Genomic DNA, 20,345 nt, shown 5'->3' with positions numbered 1-20,345 from the left:
TAATAAACAAATACTATAATATGAAGATGTTCGGGAAATGTCAAACTTAAAATTCAACAGATAGAACAACTGGAGAGATTACAATGAAACAAAAATCTATAATGAAAATAAGTATGACACAACAAAATTAATGGATAACAAAGTATTCTCTCAAATACTCAATATTCACTTCTTAAAAACCCTCATGGTAGGAGAATTCTTAGACAATGAACTCATAATTTTATTTTTTTAATCAGATTGCAAGACAATCTATAAAGCTTCATAAATATGTTTCACATTCACTAAAATAAAAACATTGGAAATGGCCTGGCTGGCATGGCTCAGTGGATTGAGCATTGTCCCATGCACCAAGAGGTCACAAGTTTGATTCCTAGTTGGATAGGGGAGCATTCAGCAGGCAGCTGATCAATGTTTCTCATTTATCAATATTTCTGTCTTTTCCTTTCCTTTCCTCTCTAAAGTAAATAAAAACTTTTTAAAAAAATACAGGAAATAAAAAACATACTAAATAACTACCAAAGGCATTTCCCTACCTTAAATTGGAAATAAGCTATAGTTTTCAATTTGTCTTTTAAATTACTGAGGTGGAAATAGACAGTAATAGGGCTAAAATAAGAAGGGAAGGAAACCGATAATTACTGGGCCACCTCCCTTAGCTAATAGATATTTATACTTGCATAGTCACTCAAATTCTATTCTGAAAGTTGCTTGAATAATTCTGACACTGGCATAAATGTTCTCACCTAAAGGGTCTACAGAATTTTAGGATGTCAGTGAATTCCCCCAAAGGACATGAACAACTATGTATGTAAATATATAAAATTTTCTGGAAAGAAGGCCATAATTTTAATCAGATTCTCCCTTTGACAAGCCTCTTTACATCTGGTATGATTAAAGAAAGGTTAAGAATCAACCACCAACCAGAATGCCCTTCTTTTAACAAATCAATAAACCTGGAATTTTCTCTCTCCTTTGAACAAAGCATTGAATATAAGCTGTGGAGTTGGGGTTTTTTTAAATCCTCAACCAAGGGCATTCTTAGAAAGAGGAAGGATGGGGAGGGAGGGAGGAAACATCTATGTGAGAGAGAAAGAGTGATCAGTTGACTTCTGTATGTGGCCCAACCCCCAACTGGGGATGGAACCTGCAACTCAGGTATGTGCCCTGACCGGAAATTGAACTAGCAACCTTTCAGTGCACAAGATGATGCTCAACCACTGACCCACCCAGGCTGGGCAGCTGTGGACTTCTTTTGAAAGCCTCTTTCCACTTCATTATTGGTTACAGTAAATTCATTCAGGCCTCATCTAAAGGTCCATTCTTATACTTTGTTTATATACCTTCTGAAAATAGAGAACTTAAAAACCAAATCTGTACCTATTAATTTCTATTAAAAGCTTTGCTTTTTAAAAAACATTTGTCCCAAAATTCTGGTTATAAGTTTTAAAAATTAATAGGCAAGCTTTGGGGTACCATAGCTCCCTGGTCTCTAAACTGAGAGCTTTTCTTCCTTAGTCTGTAGTCCACAAACTTGATGATGGGAGAGTCATTTTAAACCCCTTTTGGCAAAGAGTATCACACTTTGGAGTCTTGAGCTGACAGTATGCCTTTCATTTTACACTGTCATGGCACTTTATGTGTAGCACTACTAGACATCTACCTTGGCAGTAATAGCTCTGACAGCACAAACATCATTCTTTCTAATCTCTTATTGCCCAATATCATGAGGGTTACAAATACCACATGGAATACACATAGCACAATGATAAAAATATAATATATTTTCATGACACCTTATATGTATCTGTCCAATCGTCTAAGAAGCAACTGGCAAAAGAACAAAGGTGGAAACAAGTGACCCAGATGTCCAGCACAGGTTCTGAAAAACATATACAGTACAGAAGTAAATCTACATTATATCTGAATTTCAAATAAGGCAAACTCATAAATGAGAAGGATTACTATACTCATAAAATAAGAGTGATCTGGAAAGAGATCTGGTAGTCATTATACACTGTTTCCTGAAGAGTAACATTTCCAATGTGCTGTTATATTCAGAAAGGCCAACCGTAATGGTGGCCATTAACAGAAAGCATATTGGAAACAGAAAGGAAAATACTACCTAAGTCTATTTCTTTTGACAAGAACCAGACAATGCATGTATGTGAAAATAAAATTATTAGGAAGGAATGGGGTGGAGGCCTTCCATATGAAGGTGAGCTATAAAACTTCGGAATCTTCAGCCTGGAAATAATGCTGAAAGGTAACTGGCACAACATGCACAAATTCCTAAGGCCAGAGGCAGGATAGGGTGTGAACATGAATTATTTCACACAAAAAAACAGAAACACGGAACCAATAGAAACCATTAGAAATTCTAAAAAAAAAAAAATCTAGATTGAAGAGAGAATTTATAGAGTAGATAATACCAAAAAGTTCCTTATTTGTTATAATAAAGTTATGAGGAAAAAACTGTACTTACTTATATATTTCAATAAAAATTTATGTGAGAAAGGATACAGGGCAAACATGTCCTTCCCATATTTACCATTAAAAAATAAAGACTAGCCCGGCTGATGATACTCAGTGGTTGAGTCAAGACCCATAAACCAGGAGGTTACAGTTCAATTCCCAGTCAGGGCACACGACTGGGTTGCAGGCTCAATCCCATTCAGGGGAATACAGGAGGCAGCTGATCAATGATTCTCTCTCATCATTTATGTTTCTATTTTCCTCTCTCTAAAATCAATAAAAACGTATTTAAACAAACAAACAAACAAATAAATAAATAAATAAGGACTATCCTTCACTATCTTCCTCATTGAAACCACCAACATTCATCCACTTCCTAAAGCTCAATCAGGGTCTGTGCACTGCAAAATTCTAGATGGCTAATTATTTCCATGCTTTCAAATCCTTTCCTCAGCTTCCCCCACATCTAATCCATCAGAAACCTCTGTTGGGTGTGCTCTCAATGTATAATCAAGTTTTCAAATATCACACTCCTCAGACATACCATCCTCTTCATGGACTTTAGAAACTGACTCACAACTGGTTTGCTTGCTTCTACCAATGCTGCACTACAGTTTATTCTCTACACCAGTGATGGCGAACCTTTTGAGCTCAGTGTGTCAGCATTTTGAAAAACCCTAACTTAACTCTGGTGCCGTGTCACATATAGAAATTTTTTGATATTTGCAACCATAGTAAAACAAAGATTTATATTGATATTTATTTTATATATTTAAATGCCATTTAACAAAGAAAAATCAACCAGAAAAATGAGTTCGCATGTCACCTCTGACACACATGTCATAGGTTCGCCATCACTGCTCTACACAGTCACTAGAGAGTTCTTTAAAACCACACATAAGATTGTGTCACTTCACCCTAGCCCATTTGGCTCAGTGGATAGAGCGTCAGCCTGCGGATTGAAGGGTCCGAGGTTTGATTCCTACCAAGGGCACATACCTCAGTTGCAGGTTCCCCGGCCCAGGTATGCAGGAGGCAACCAATCAATGTGTCTCTCTCACACTGATGTTTCTCTGTCTCTCCCTCTCCCTTCCACTCTCTCTAAAAAAATCAATGGAAAAATATCCTTGGGTGAGGATTAACAACAACAACAAAAAAGATTATGTCACTTCCCCTTCAATAAACACATTAATTAATTAATTAATTAATTAATTAATTGGTTTGGGCAAAAGTAGCTTTATATATTAATTTCATATTTAATATCTGTGAATGCAAAGTTTATTCCAAATATTTTTTTAAACCCAGAGGAATTACTGAAACTCACCACTACCAGGAGGACCTAACTTAATATGAGGTTTTAGATGGTGTTATTTGCACTTCCTGTTGTAGTTGTAAGTTGTAAAAGCTTAAAGCACTCACAAGATAAACATGCTTATGAAAATAAAATACTTATTTTCAAGAAATATAGATATTAAGTTCTAGAACAAAATGTCATTAAATATTAAGCACTGTTTCTATAAGCAGAACAAATATGATGATCTTTCAACAAACAAATTTATAAATACTCTAGATCTTCACCAAAAAATGAGTGAAATACAGAAGAAACAAAATAAAAGTGCATAATTAATGACTCTTTTACTAATAATCAACAAAACATACAACAGTTTACCTACTTTTAAATTACTTTGGTATTTTATGTAATCACTACCAATTTGGGGGACAAGATTCTACAATTCTACAATTGCATAGGAATGAATAGGGGGAGATAATAATGAACAGAGGAAATAATTTTTTCTCAATAAAATATCCCTATCCACTACACAAATCATGAGATATATATAAAATCTTACCTTCTACCTTGGCTTATACCATGATGATGTAAAAGAATAAGCAGAAAAATAAATCAAAAAGGAAATGTTATGACAATAAGCTCATCTAGGGCAGGGACTAGTTAAGTCTCTGCCAACATTCAAAGAGCAACCCAATGAGATGCACTGGCAGTTAGTTATAACCAACAGCAGTGCCTATGGCAACCTATCAGAGTAAACTCTGGCCTGGGCTCTGCCCAGGAAACAAAGCATTCCCTATTTAGTGTTCTCCTGATTTTCCTCTTTTGCTCCACTGTAAATAAGGCACAAGAAATGGTAAGAAATTCAGCTACTGCTATAATGAAATTACTTCAACCAAAACCACGTATTAAATGTCTTTAACTTGATAATGTAGTAAATGCTGCATAAAGAAGTACAGTCAATTGCTGCTTATATATACCAGTAAAGAGAAGCAATGGAAAATCAAAATGGACAGATCATCATTCAGCTATTTAGAGTCATGACCCCATTCTACACAACAGTGAAACTTGGCCAAATACCAGAAAAGTAGCCATAACTTAGCTAAGAAATAACAGGTCCATTCAGTCAATTCAGGACTGCCCAGACGGGGTCCCCACAACACAGCTGCCATTCCAGCTGAAAATCTGGGTCCTGATTGTGGCTGGGCAGCAAAGTGCTTCAATGTTGAGTCAAAAACAGAAGAGCTAGATTGGTGATGCAGTTAAATAGCTGAGAAGAAACATCTATGAAAAAGTAATCTACTTGGTCATTAGAGAACACAGTTCTTATGTATGCCACCTAAAAACTAAGGTATTCTTAATCTACTAATTTTTGAAGGTGAAGATAACTAATTAATTTTTACTGTGCTTCTTTAGGACCTAAAAAAAACATTTTGATGTGAAAGTATTAAAACTGATTTAAAATATCTGAAAACTAGAAGGACATATCTTAAAAAATAACATTTATTTATTTAATCAATCCAATACTACAGCACTAAATAAAATATTTTATTCAATGTAAATCACTGAATTTTTTATTCAAAAATTGGGAAATTTCATGACTAATACTTAATAGTTCACCTTTTGCCAAGTTTGGATTATATGTTATAAACCTGAAAAATCTTAATTAAAAAACTACTTAACAGAGAAGTAGAAGGTGGGGTGAGGGGATAATACCGTATTTTTTTTTAAAATATATTTTATTGATTTTTTTACAGTGAGGAAGGGAGAGAGATAGAGAGTTAGAAACATCGATGAGAGAGAAACATCGATCAGCTGCCTCCTGCACATCTCCTACTGGGGATATGCCCGCAACCCAGGTACATGCCCTTGACCGGAATCGAACCTGGGACCCTTCAGTCCGCAGGCCGACGCTCTATCCACTGAGCCAAACCGGTTTCGGCAATACCGTATTTTTTAAATGAGCTCATTAATTCCTTAAAACCCACCTATTTTGAATGTCCATGTAAAATAAAACTGCTGCTAGTTCCAGTCAAGGACATATTAATAAAAACAAATAGTGGCCTGACTTAAAGTATATTTTATCGATGGTTAGTCCTAATGTCTGGACTTCTTCATCTTTATGTTGGATAAATTTTATATATATATAATATGTAAGATAAATAAACAACAAAAATACACTTATTTAACTGTGTCCTTACAGAAATACAGCAGATTTTTAAAACAAACTGATAGCCTCTTGTATTTATGCACAAAGTTCATTTTCTACTCAATTTATTATCCCCAATCAGACAGCTCACTTTCATACTATCTATAGATATAAAAGCCTAAGCGACCGGCCGGCCAGTAGCTATGATCCACACTGACCACCAGGGGGCAGACACTCAATGCAGGAGCAGAAACCACAGGCATGGAAACATGGAACAGACTAATGAATCTCAAAGGAAAGGGGGGGGGGGCAGGCGGGAAGAGATTAATCAAAGATCTTATATGCATACTAAAGGCCCAGTGCACGGATTCGTGCACCAGTGGAGTCCCTCCGGCTGCCCTGCGGGGATCAGGCAGAAACCAGCTCTCCGACATCCGCCAAGGGGTCCCAGATTGCGAGAGGGCCTCTAGTCTATCTATGCATAAGAACAATGTTGCCAGTTTTGCTCCTCCAGAATTTTCTCTTTCTCTATTAATCCTGCAAAATCTACACCCATTTAAAAACTAGAGGGAAGGGTAAAAAACAATCTTGTGAAAAGAGAAGCCTTAAAACACCACACAATTAGAAAACCATTTTTGCTGCCACTACTTGGTTAGCTTGGAATTAACTTCTCTAATCTCAGCTTCCTCATCTAACAAAAATGGTCTAAAATAACCTTCTAGCCCTACACATTCAACATCTATACCTCCCTAGGGCCTCACAGCTACCTCTTACAGTTATAAATCAAATAAACAAAAATTTTCATTAGAAGATCATTTCAACACAAATGCACAAAGAATAAAAGCTCTTTAGAAAACCAGAGCGAACTAGAGCTCTGGAGGGAAGCAAGTAGAAGCTGACCAAATAGACAATAATATCCATGCAAGTAAATGTTCAATTCCTTGAAATAGGTTTAATTATTCTTTTGAAGCATAGTTACATGGCAAAAGAGCAGGTACATCCATTACTTTTTTAAAAAGTGAAAAGTAAAAAATGATAAAACAAAGTTTTTGTTTAAATGATTACACATTATGAAAATAAATACAATTTAGAAACAGAATTAGAGATAGAATGAGTTCAATCCTCATTTTATAAATAAGGACACTGACATTCAGAAAGGCTGATCCAGAACTTTTTTTATGCTATTTCTAATTTGTTATTAATGTCACTTCCTATAATTTCAAATTAGTTTCTAAATGATTGAAATGAAACTCAAGCTAGAAGTAATTATTATTGAGCTTAAAGCTCAATCCATAAGTTGAAAATTAATAAGACTGAATGCATACCCATGTTTCTATAACAGTAACTAGGATCAACTTTAGCAAGCTTGCTAAAATCCAGGTTTATGAGCTGTGTGGTCTGTGTATGATGGGAGAATGCATCCATGTCTGGGTGAACAGAGAAGGCCTTCCAAGGAAATGTCTTTAAGTCAAGACCTCTAAGATGAATAAGAGATGATGAGAGAGAGAAAAGGGAAGTAATAGTAGATTTGAATATTGGCTGCCATATAAAAAATGAATTAGAGGGGAAACTCCAGAAAACTATTAAAAATGTATTCTATAATTTGGAATTAACTATTTTTCCTCTTCAAAAATTAATAATCATATTCTGGGCCTCATAAAACAATTTGTGGCATTAAATAGCACAGTTAAGAATTTATACTAAGTTCTAATACTATGTTATTTAGCTGACACAATGATGTTGGTTTATCAGATATTGAGGTGATAAACTGCAAAAATAAAAAATTTCATTTAATTAAATGAGTTTTGAGGCATCCCGGAATACTACACACATTTACCAGAATTTTTATAAAGGACTAGAAAAAATTTATCAATGAATTCATCACTACTGGTTTTAATTACCTGAATAGTTAGCAATATCTCATTTCAAATGTTTACATATTTAAGAAAAATTAGGCCATAAAGTACAAGTTCTTAAGAGGAAAAAAAAGACATTGTACGTAAGAATTAAATATTAGAATTATAATTATTTGATAACTACACATCTCTGTGTGTCTCATATACCGTATAATCAAGAGTTAATTGAATACCTTTCCAAGGAACCTCTTATTCTGCCAGTGTTAGATACAGAACTCTTCCAGAGAGGAAGCAAAGGTAAGTTCTTCCTGTATCTCACTCACTACTCAATATTGATGGGAATGTAGACTGAATGGCGATTCCTCAAAAAATTAAGAACAGAGCTACCATCTGACCCAGTAATCCCTCTCCTGGGTATATACCTGAAAAACTTAAGATATATGCATCCCTATGTTCACTGCAGCATTATTCACAGTGGCTAAGACATGAAACAACCAGTGTCCTGTGACAGAGGACTGAATAAAGATGTGATACATATACACAATGGAATACTACTCAGCCATAAGAAAGAATAAAATACTGCCATTTGCAACAACATGGATGGGCCTTGAGAATATTATGCTAAGTGAAATAAGTCAATCGGAAAAAGCTAAGAACCATATGAGTTCACTCATATGTGGGATATAAAATTGAAACTCATGAACACAAACAGCAGTGTGGTGGCTGCCAGAGGGAAAGAGGTGAGAGGGGGAGGGGGTCCTAAGATAAGAAGACAGGAGAAGATCTGACTTTGGGTGGTGGGCACATGGTGCAATATACAGATCATATAACATAGAAACCCAAACCTATATGATCAAGTAGACCAATATCACCCCAATAAATTTAATTTAAAAATAAATAAATAAACCAAATATTTGAGGTCCCCCCAAAAAAAGAAAGTTCTTCCTACTTATACACTGTCAAGGGCAAAAGTAGGACTAATCAAAAGATTCCCACCAAGAACTCCCTGACATCAACTGATAATTCAGTAAAAGAAAATTCAATACATACAGCCTTGATTTTTGTGAAATGGCTCATCTGTCAGGGATCTTTCATTTTCCATTCAAAATGACTAACATGAAACATGCTGAAAACAGTGCAATGCAGATTTTTCACTTAAAGTTAACAATGTAATTTTATAAGTCAAAATCAATGTATAGAAAATACTATTTATACATACAAGTTCAGTCTCTGAATATATAATTCTATAAAATCAAGATGTGAAGGTAAATGCTCTTTAAAATAGTCTAAAAGAAAACGAATGTTTTAATTTTCTGGCAATTAGGATGCTTATAACAAATGCTTTAAGAATTACTCTGGAAAAACAAGGCTAAAACTACCTCACAATAAGTAATCGTTAAAGAATCTTCAGACATAGGTTAAAAAATTTTTCTCACAAATTTTTACATAATTCCACCCTTACCATTCTAAGTATTATGCTCTAATAAGGACTATCCTAATCTTCAGCCAGCAATATTTTCAGACTGATATTATTATTCTCATTTCCTTGAATAATATCCATACTCCAGGGCCATTTTCCTTCTCATATTCAATATCATGCATGCTTGTATCAAGGTTCCTTTCTTCATATCCTGTCACAGTATCAATCACTGCCTCCTGTCCACTCAATCCACTTTTGATTTATCAGCCGCCGTCTTTCTGGACTCCATAACTCGACCCAAACCATTTTAACAAGACATTGACAAATAGCACCCAGTATCACATCAACCTGTTCCACTTAGTAAACTAAGAAACAGTAACTGTGACATCTCTGCATAAGTATTCCATTCTATTCCCCAGACTGATGTATATTAATGAGGAGATGGTATTTGAAATGCTTCTTCCACATCAGCATCTAATATGATCAAATTAGGAAATGGGATGATTTATTAAATTGTGTAGAGCTGAAATATTTCTTTATATCGCTATACGTGTGGTTTCAGAAAGTGAGCTGTTGCTTTCAATTTTTCTACTGAGGATGTGCCTGCATTTCACAGACGAATTATTGTCTTTAAAAAGATTGCAAGAAGGCAAAATGTTATTAAGCAAATGCTCAGTAAAACAAACTAAATCAGTTTTAAAATTCCTAATTTAATGTAAATCTTGGTTGTTTCACTGAAATTCAGTTTGTGATCTTATTAAGTCATATTTGCATCATACTGTCTTGCTGTAGGACAGTTTTAAATTTATAGCATTACCAAGCAGCTTTACTTCTTGACTTTTAAGATATGTCCTCAATAAAATAATTGCTCTATAAGCACACATTTTGTTCTTATTTTCAGGTATAAGACAAAATAAAGATCAATGGGTTAATAAAAGAATAAAATAAAAATACAAAATCAACTATTTGGGTCATTTCTATACTTTTTATAATTAGATGTTAAAATGTTTTTTATTAAAGTGCTCCCCAATTAAAGTTCAATAACTGTTTCATGGGTAGTTTAAACTTTGAACAATGAATTAGTTTTTTAATATATTTGTATATGAAAGGGATATTTAATATGTTCACCAAATTTCAAACTGGAAATATGAAAGAATAAATGTAAAACTTCTACGTTTCCATAAACAGATTCTCATCTTACCTCATTTTTTATTTTCTAGATATCCATATATTCCAGAAGTCAAACTCTGCTCACTTTAAAACTACAGAATCTCTAAGTACAAAATCCATATTTAAGTGTAGATGTAGGCTAACCTCAGCATATTGGGCTTATATATTCAATAGTTTTCTAATGGAGCAACCAATGACTTCTTTTGGCTCATAGACAAATCAAAAGATTATTAATAAATGAATTATAAAGTAGCTCTGATTTCATTCATTGACTAAAAAATTACCTATAAATCTCAATAGAGCTATACAATGCAGATAGTGTATGAACATTACAAAATCGGAAAAAGTATATCACCCAATAAAGAATTAACTGTGATTCTCAGATATTTACTACTTAAATTTTATTATATGAACAAGGATCATTTGTTTGATTACTTTTATATGAAGTAATAACCTAACAATTTTAAAGAAGCTAATCTAACTTTTAAATTAAAAAAAGCAACATCAACTTGAAGAAATACTGCATTGTTAAAATAAAGTACAATCTTTCTCTTTAATACTCAGAAAAGGACACCAGGAAAACAGAACATCAGAAATGCTGTCCTTTGTTCTTTATTTAAATAGAGTTAGGGCATGGAGAAAATGAGGATTTTTTTATCTCTGTTAAACTAGTAAAATAGGATAAAATAGAAGCAAACTCACAAGTATATTGTAGCATGTAGTATATAGAACTAATAATAACAGTATTTTTTAAAACCTTAACATTTTTATTGGCCTTTATAGTTTACAAAAGTATTTTCAATACACTATCTTGCTAGAAAATAGGTTTTCAGAAATTATGTTCTTCTCTCTTTCCAATTAATAAATATTTCTTACTTGTTCTTGTAATAACACATTCTCAATAAAAATTTCCCTACTTCCCTCTAATATCAATAATTATGCTCTTCCTTAACATACTTGACACTATAGTCTACTACAGAATACAATTAGTAGCTTTAAACTGTCTTATTCAATGTTTGTCTCCTCTGTCTATGTGTGTGAGTGTGAGACTGAGTGTGTGTGCGTGCGTGCACACACACGCATGTGGTATGTTTGTCTTATCATAGTCTAAATGCTTCTTGAGTAGAAACCTATATAGCACTGAAGGGAAAAAAAAATCACAGAGATAGGGCAATTAAAACATTACACTTTATGGAACGAGAAAAAATTTAGAATTCATTAATTCCTTCAAATTTATATCAACTAAGTCTGTCAATATCTATGTACATAGACATATTTATAGCATAAAGAAAAACAGATAATGAAACTAAACTATTCATTTAAGAAATGGCTCATTTCAAATTCCATTCCTTGTGTTTAGAAAATATAGCAAAATAGCCTGTGTGTGATAACTGCTATATAAATGAGATAAATACTTGCTATTTTATAATCATATTTATAATTATTTCAAAAAACCTAACATCAATAATTGAAATTAGAAATTATTATTATAAGTTGTCATGTTCATACATATGTAGTAAAAGGATGCACAATTTTAAAAAATCACCTAAGTCAATGATTACTACACATCATACAAAAAGTCTTCATTTTCACTCTTGAATTAAAATCAAAATATATATCTATTAAGAAAAAGGATTCATAACAAAGAGCCCAGAGAGTCAATAACACCAGGAAATAGTTGTCTAGGAATGCCTCACTCAGTGATGGTGAATCTATGACACGCGTGTCAAAGGTGACACGCGAACTCATTTTTTTGCCTGATTTTTCTTTGTTAAACGGCATTTAAATATATAAAATAAATATCAAAATTATACATCTTTGTTTTACTATGGTTGCAAATATCAAAAAATTTCTATATGTGACATGGCACCAGAGTTAAGTTAGGGTTTTTCAAAATGCTGACACGCCGAGCTCAAAAGGTTCGCCATTACTGGCCTAGCTCATGACTAAATCTGTAAAAATCCTCAATGTCAGCTACATTCAATGGGTCATTTGGATAAGGTGTAGTACATAACATTATCTTAGCTCCATGTGAGGCAAAAAAAGAAAATCAAGCTAATTATGAAGTCTTCAATCTATAGAAGTGACTAGCAAAGTTAGAAAAAATAATTAGGAGATGAGAACAACAAAATAAAGTATGAGAAATAAGGCATAATCATCTCAATAGATAAAAAATGGCATAAATGAGTTTGACATAAATCAACACCCTTTCCCCCCCCAAAAAAACTACTAACAAACAAGAAATATACAAGTTTCTTCTTCAGTTTTATAAAGGGGAGTCACAAAAAACCTACAACTAACATCAAATCTGAAATTGAAAGACTTTCTTTGTAAGATAGGAAAAAATGGCAAGGATGCCCAATCTCACCTCTTTTCTTCAACACTGAACTAAAAGTCCTAGACAATGCAAAAAGCCAAGAAAATGGAATAAATGACAGTTTTTAAAAGAGAAGTAAAACTCTCAATTTTCAGGTAATATGATTGTTCTTGCAGAAATATTGTAAGGTATACTCAAAATACTATAATTAATAAGAGCAGCAAAGTTACAGGATTTGAAATAAATATAGAAAAACATAAAATATACATTGTGCAAAATATATATTTAAAATATATAGTCCATTTTATTTATATATATGGAGAGCAAATTATTAGAAAATAAAATTTAGAAATAATTCCTTTTTCAATAATATAAAAAGAATTAAAATACATTTAACAAAAGATGTGGAAGATTGCTATACTGAAAACTACAAAACATTGTTGGGGCCTGGCCGGCTTGGCTCAGAGGTTGAGTGTCAACCTATGAACCAGGAGGTCACAGTTTGATTTCCCATCAAGGCAGGCAGGAAGCAGCTGATCAATGATTCTCTCTCATCATTGATGTTTCTATCTCTCTCTTTCCCACTTCCTTCCTCTCTGAAATCAATAATAATATATTTTTTAAAATAAAAATATTGTTGGGAGAAATAAAGAAAACCCAAACAATGGAGAGGCAGACCTGTAACTTAAATGAAAGGACACTAAACAGAAACATGAAAGCATATAAAACTATAAAGCTCACTGGTAAAGGTAAACATATAAGCAAATACAAAATATTCTAATATTGTAATAGTGATAGAGCACTTCTAATTCTGCTATAGAATTCAAAAGACAAAAGCTTAAAAAATCATAAAACTATATCAATGCATACACATTATATAAATATATAACTATTAACAAAATGTCAACAATTAAGATATGTAAAGGGTATACAGGAATTCTTTATACTACCCTTGTAAGTTTTTGTTAAATATGAAAATATCACAAAATTAAAAGTCTCCTATATAGCAGCAATGGGCAGGTGGAATTTAAAACAATACCATTTATATTAGCACCCCAAAAATTAAGCACTTACATATAAATCTAACAAAATATACTAGTATACAGTATCTATGTGAGGAAAATTATTAAACTCTGATGAATGAAATCAAGCAGAAATAAACAGAGAGATGTTCCATGTTCATGGATATGAAGACTCAATATTGGCCAGATGACAATTCTTCCCAAATTGTTCTATAGAGTCAATACAATACAATCAAAATCCTAGCAAGTTATTTCGTAAATATCAACAAATTGATTCTAAAGTCTATATGGAAAGGCAAAAGATAAGAATAGCCAACACAATATTGAAGGAGAAGAATAAAGTTGGAGGACTGATATTATTCCACTTCGAGGCTTACTATAAAGCTACAGTAAGTAATAAAGACAGTATGGTATTGGGAAAGAACAGACAAATACAATGGAACAGAATAGAGAGCGCAGAAATAGACCCACATAAATAGAGTCAGCTGATCTTTGTCAAAGGGGCAAAATTAATACAATGGAACTAAGATAACTTTTTCAACAAATGGTGCTAAAAAACTGGATACCCACATGCAAGAAAAAAAAATGAACCTGTACACTGACCTTAGACCCTTGACAAAAATTAACTCAAGATGGATTACAGACCTAAGTATAAAATCTAGATGACCTTGGATAGGGCAGTTACGTTTTAGACACAACAACAAATGAATAATCCATGAAAAAAATAATAGATAAGCTACAGTACATTAAAATTTAAAACTTCTTAAAAAATAGGGGGAGGTCAAAAGTCCAAACATCTATATATTTAAAAAGCCAGTGTCCCTGACGACCAGGACAATCAACCAACCAGTCGCACTGAGCATCTCTGGGTCCGTTCCCCCCCACCTGCAGTCTCCGATCACAGCCTGGCTAACAGGGAAACACGGCAAATGGAGCAGCGGGGCAGGACTGGCGAGCAGGCAGAACGGGGACCTCCTGGTCCCTCCCCGCCAGCCACAGGCTCTGGGGAACAGGAGCCATGCTGCAATCGAGGAACCACAGTGAACCAGGGGGTGGCGGCGGGTACTAGTGAGCAGGCAGAAGATGGCCTAGGGACCCTAACTGCACATGATTCGTGCACGCTGGGCCTCTAGTCTAGTTATAAAATAATTAAGTTGTGGGAATGTAGTGTACAGCATGGTGACTATCCTATATAATAAAAGGCTAAAATGCAAATTGACTTAACAGTGGAACAACCAGTCACTATGATGCATACTGAGCAACAGGGGGCAGATGCTCAATGCAGGAGCTGCCCCCTGGTGGTCAGTGCACTCCCACAGGGGGAGTGCCACTCAGCTAGAAGCCCTGAGCCGGCTCACGGCTAGTGGGCACAGTGGCGGTGGCAGGAGCCTCTCCCGCCTCCATAGCAGCACTAAGGATGTCTGACTGCCATCAGTTGGACATCCCCCGAGGGCTCCTGGACTGCAAGAGGGCGAGGCTGGGCTGAGGATCCCCCCCTCCTCCCCGAGTGCATGAATTTCGTGCACTGGGCCTCTAGTAGATAATAATCTATATTACATTATTTGAAAGTTGCAAAGAGAGATTTTTATAGTCCTAATCACAAGAAAAAAAAGTTTTAAAGAACAATGAAAATATACTGAATGACATTAGAATTTTGAAGTTGTTTATAAAATGCCACATACTTTCCTTTAAAAATATCAGTCTGATTAAAAAAAACAGTCTACTTTGTGAAAGACGATGTCCACACATAAGAAAACAATCCATTAACTGAGGGGAAATTTTGCAAAAGAAACATCAGATAAAGGACCTTTTAAAATATACAAAGAACTTCTAAAATTCAACAATAAGAAAATAAGCAGCTCTATTAAAATATAGGGTAAAGAACTTATGAAACAGTTCACCAAAGAAGATACACAGATGGCACATAAGTAAATGAAAAGATGTTCCACATCATCAGTCATCAGAGAAATGCAAATTAAAATAATATGATACCTAAAAAAAAAACCTATTTAAATGGCCAAAATCTGGCAACACCAAATGCTGGTGAGAAACTGTCATTCATTGCTGGTGGGAAAGCATAATGGTATGGCCACTTTGGAAAACAATCTGGCAGTTTTTCACAAAACTAAGTATACTCTTACCATATGACCCACCAATCACACTCTCTGGTATTTACTCAAAGGAGTTAAAAACTTATGTCCACATAAAAACATACACACAGATATTTATAGCACTTTATTCAAAATTTCCAAAACCTGAAAGCAATCAATATGTCCTTCAGCAGGTGAATGGATAAATAAACTGTAGTACATCCAGACAATGAAACATGATACAGGAATCCCCCACTTTCCAAAAGTTTAAGTTATGCCACTTCACTTTTACCAAAGATCTACATTAATACACAATGACTTTTATCTAAAAGTCCAAATTTTAGCCTTGGCTGGTGAGGCTCAATTGGTTGCAGCATTGTCCCATGCACCAAAGGATCTCGGGTTTGATTCCTGGTCAGGGCACATACTCAGGTTTCCGGTTGATTCCCAGTCAGGTCGCATATGGGAGGCAATCAACTAATGTTTTTCTTTCTCTCTCTTTCTCCCTTCCTCTCTCTCTAGAATCAATGAAAAAAATATATCCTCAGGTGAAGATAAAAAAAAAAAAAGCAATTTCATCAGATTTATTTTGGATAGCAAAAACAGGTACCAATATATATCTTCATAAAAGCAAAATGGCATAACTCGAACTTTCAGAAACCTGGGGATACACATCACCCTTTGCACTACTATGAAATGTTTCATAGGAATATTCTACGTTTGGATAGTGAGGAAACCTGTATAGTACTAAAAAAAAAAATGAGCTATCAAAGCCATGAAAATACATGGAAGAAACCAAAATACATACTACTAAGTAGAAGAAGCCAATCTGAAAAGGCTAAATACTGCATGATCCCAACCGTATAGCAGTCTGGAAAAGACAAACTATGGAGACAGTAAAAAGATCAGTGGGTGTCACAGCTTAGGGAGATGGGGTGAAATAGGCAGAGCACAGAGTATTTTTAGGGCACTGAAACTACTCTGTATGAACATATACTGATGGATACATGTCATTACACATTTGTCTAAATCAGAGATTTTCAACCTTTTTCATCTCATGACACACATAAGCTAATTTAAGAAGATTGAAATCTTACAAACTATATTTTCTGACCACAATGGAATGAAACTAGAAATCAATAGCAGCAGAAAAACTGGGAAATCCATAAATATGTGGAAATTAAACAACTTAGTGTTGAAAAATCAATGACTCAACAAAGGAATCACAAGGGAAATTAGAAAATATCTTGAGACAAATGAAAATGAAATCATAACACACCAAAACTTATGGGCTGCAACAAAAGCAGTTTTAACCCTGCCAGACCGCTGTACCGATTTTTCGGTAATTTCCACTCAAAGGTGGAATACTGGCGCTAGGTGAAAGGTAGATGAAAGGTAGACCTATTTTCTACAATGTCTCCAAGTTACATCTTATTCTAACCACTTGTTTGCATGTAACTAACATTTTTCTATATCATGTTGGTTTTTTCTCTTTAATGCTCAGGAGCCCAGGTATAGGGGACAGTTAGGTTCAGGGCCTTAGGTCTGGTAGGATTAAGAGGGTAGTTAATAGCTAGAAATGCCTACATTAAAAAAGATGAAAGATCTCAAATCAATAACCTAGCTTTACATCTCAGGGAACTAGTAAAGGAGGAACAAACTGCACCAAAAATTAGCAGAAGGAAGGGAAGGATTAATAACGATTAGAGCAAAAAAAGAGGGAATAGAAAAACAGTATTTTTAAAAAAGCAATAATACTAAGAATTTGCTTCTTTTTTTAAAATATATTTTATTGATTTTTTACAGAGAGGAAGGGAGAGGGATGGAGAGTTAGAAATATCGATGGGAGAGAAACATCGATCAGCTGCCTCCTGCACACCCCCTACTAGGGATGTGCCCGCAACCAACGTACATGCCCTTGACCAGAATCGAACCTGGGACCTTTCAGTCCGCAGGCTGACGCTCTATCTACTGAGCCAAACTGGTTAGGGCAAAAATTTGTTTCTTGAAATGATCAACAAAATTAGTAAGTCCTTAACTAGATTAAGAAAAAACAAGGAGATTCAAAAACTAAAATCAAATATTAGAGAGAAAGCATTAAAATTGAAACCAAGCAATAAACAGGATTATGAGACATCCTATAGAAACAGATAAATTCCTAAATATATACAACCTACCAAGACTAAATCATGAAGAAACAAACATATGAACAGAGCTATAACAAATAGATTGAATCAGTAATCAAAAACCTCCCAACAAAGAAAAGCCCACAACTACATGGCTACACTGGAGAATTTCTACCCAAACATTTAAATAAGAATTAAGGCCAATCCCTCTCAAACTCTTCCAAAAAATTGAAGAGGAGGGAGCACATCCAAACTCATTTTATGAGCTAGCATTATTACCCTGATACCAAAGCCAGACAAATAGATTGTAAGAAAACTACAGACCAATATCCATGATTAATACTGACACAAAAACCTCAACAAAATACTAGCAAACTAAGTTCAACAGCACATTAAAACAATTATACACCATAACCAAATTGGATTCATCCCTTGAATTCAAGAATCGTTAAATACACAAAAGCAATCTTGAGAAAGAACAAAGCTGGAGGCCTCACATTCCTAATTTCAAAATATATATTAAAAAGCTACAGTAATCAAAACTATATAATGCTGGCAGACACAGAGACAAATGGAATAGAATAGAGAGCCTGACATAGTATAAAACGCAGATTGCTAAACACGTGTGCTGTTGACTAGACATTACTGCCATTACTTTTAAGTTCTTCCTTGCATTGCAAAGGAAAAGAAATTAATGTTTCCAGATTTCCTCTGGAGGTAGTTGTAGGTACAGAGTTGGACAGAGAAGCAGCTTCCAGGTGGGTAGTTTCTTGAGAACCACTCATTCTGTTGCTACAAACCTAGAAAGTTCTTAAGATTTCTAGTGACTTGAGAAAACAACCAGCTTTAATACTTCAGGCTGAATTAATCAGTGACAGTGTCTCTAATTCCCTCAGCCCTTCCAAAGGTTGCATAGGCCTTTATCCCTATATTAAAATCCCACTGCTTGGAATTCATTGCCTTCTGTTTCCCTAATCAAATTCTGGTTGATTGATTCAAGGTATATGAAAATAGTCTATAACCTGAAAAAGACATATAAAAGCATGGATTATTATTTCTATTCCCACTGATAGAAAATTTCAACTGACCTTGATTTCTGGTAATCAGCCTCCTTTTAGACAAATCAATACGTCTAAAATAAAGCTTTCCTTCTACAAATCAATAAACAATAAAACTTTTCCTTACTAAAAAAAACAGCTCTCTACCTAACTTCATTTCCCCAGTTAATGATCCAATCAAGACATGTTTACTAAGCAAGGTATTGTGTTAGGTACCAAAAGATTCCCCCTGTAAGAGTTTATAATATATGAGTTTAATAAAGACATACCATTCATACTATAACTATTACATATCAGGAACAATATGTAATGGTGGGTAAGAGAAAGAATGGATTAAACTTGACTTGGGAGTGCAAAGATAAACATCAAAAAAGAATTTAAGGGCCGAAACCGGTTTGGCTCAGTGGATAGAGCGTCGGCCTGCGGACTGGGGGGGTCCCAGGTTCGATTCCGGTCAAGGGCATGTGCCTGGGTTGCGGGCACATCCCCTGTGGGAGATGTGCAGGAGGCGGCTGATCGATGTTTCTCTCTCATCGATGTTTCTAACTCTCTCTCTCTCTCCCTTCCTCTCTGTAAAAAAATCAATAAAATATATTTTAAAAAAAAAAAAAAAAAAAAAAAAAAGAATTTAAGGAAAAAGAGAATTAAAGGTTGCAAGAAATTGAAAGAAAGCATGCTCAAAAAACAAAGCTAGTAACCCCGGAATATGTATAGAGAACAAAGGCATATAATACAGAGTAGCTTATTAATGGAGTGTGTACTAAGAAGAGGAGACTAAATCCAAATAAGGAGTGTGTACTAAAAAGAGGAGACTAAATCCAAACACTACAAGGTCAGAAAAGCTAAACATCTGGACTTTATTACCATTATCCAACTTCAGATTCATAGAGATTTATAAAATTTTATGCCTAGATAACAAAATCAGGCTGCTAATATACCCCCACAGCTAGAATCTAATAGAACTAAACAGAAAAAAGCAGCTGATCTTACTAAATTCCTGTTTTTATACTAACACTCTTCTGCTCAAAAACTTTCAATAACTTCTCAACACCTACTTTTATCAAATCCCTCAATACCATGGTCCCCATCCTATTCAACCATATTTTCAACCATTGCCCAACATGTACAACTCTTTCCAAATAAGCTATTCTCTGTATTATTGGCCCTTGAACAAGACAAGAAAACATAGATGGAGTGACAACGCAGATTAATCAGCTTTGGCTGATACAACAAAATACCACAAATTGAGCAGTTTTAAACAACGTAAATTTATTTCTCATAGTTCTGGGGGCTCCAAGTCCAAGATCAAGATCAAGATACTGGCTGATCTGGTTTTTGGTAAGGGTTCTTCCTGGCTTGTAGATGGCTGACTTTTCA

General features: G+C 34.5%; 1 protein-coding gene across 1 annotated transcript in view; it reads right to left on the bottom strand.

Moving 5' to 3' along the window:
- Window positions 1-20,345, bottom strand: part of RSRC1 (arginine and serine rich coiled-coil 1) — a 365,275-nt gene that overhangs the window by 334,022 nt on the left and 10,908 nt on the right. The window lies entirely within an intron of this gene.

The sequence above is a fragment of the Myotis daubentonii genome, chromosome 3 (assembly GCF_963259705.1).
Source record: "Myotis daubentonii chromosome 3, mMyoDau2.1, whole genome shotgun sequence".
Lineage (NCBI taxonomy): Eukaryota > Metazoa > Chordata > Mammalia > Chiroptera > Vespertilionidae > Myotis > Myotis daubentonii.
The sequence above is the reverse complement of the archived record's forward strand: the minus strand, read 5'-3'. Positions and strand labels throughout refer to the sequence as shown.